Raw genomic sequence first — 558 nt, forward strand, 5'->3', positions numbered from 1 at the left:
TTTTCTGCTTCTTTTGCTCAATGTCTAATAAATATGAGAACAGGTCATAATAGGTGGTGAAACCTTTGGCCTGATGTGATAACAACACTTCCTCTGAATGGAATGTGTCACGAGTTTTGTTTAACAAATCCTCGTTTGTTACCAATTCACCACATAGTCTAAGACTATAGGTGATTCTCATAAGATCAGAGTGATAATTGTCCACGGATTCATAATCCTGGAACCTTAGAGCTTCCCATTTTTTCTTGGATTCGTGCAACAATGGCTCACAGAATCTAGAATTCAAAAATGACCAGAGATTATGAGGATCATTAACATATCCAAACTCGTCTCTTAGGTCCTCACAGAGATGGTGTCGCATAATCATTATGGCTCTGTGTCTTTCACACGCAAGGGTGTCATTGCCATACTTGATGCACTTCCCAAGTCCTCTAGACTTCAAGACGGCTGAAGTGTTTATAGCCCAATCAAGATAATTATCTCCAGAGAGATCAAGGGCTTTGTAATCTGAGGGTATTAAACTCGACATCTGAAATCATTATTCAAAACAGGTCTTAT

Source organism: Brassica oleracea, chromosome C4, assembly GCF_000695525.1.
Source record: "Brassica oleracea var. oleracea cultivar TO1000 chromosome C4, BOL, whole genome shotgun sequence".
NCBI lineage: Eukaryota > Viridiplantae > Streptophyta > Magnoliopsida > Brassicales > Brassicaceae > Brassica > Brassica oleracea.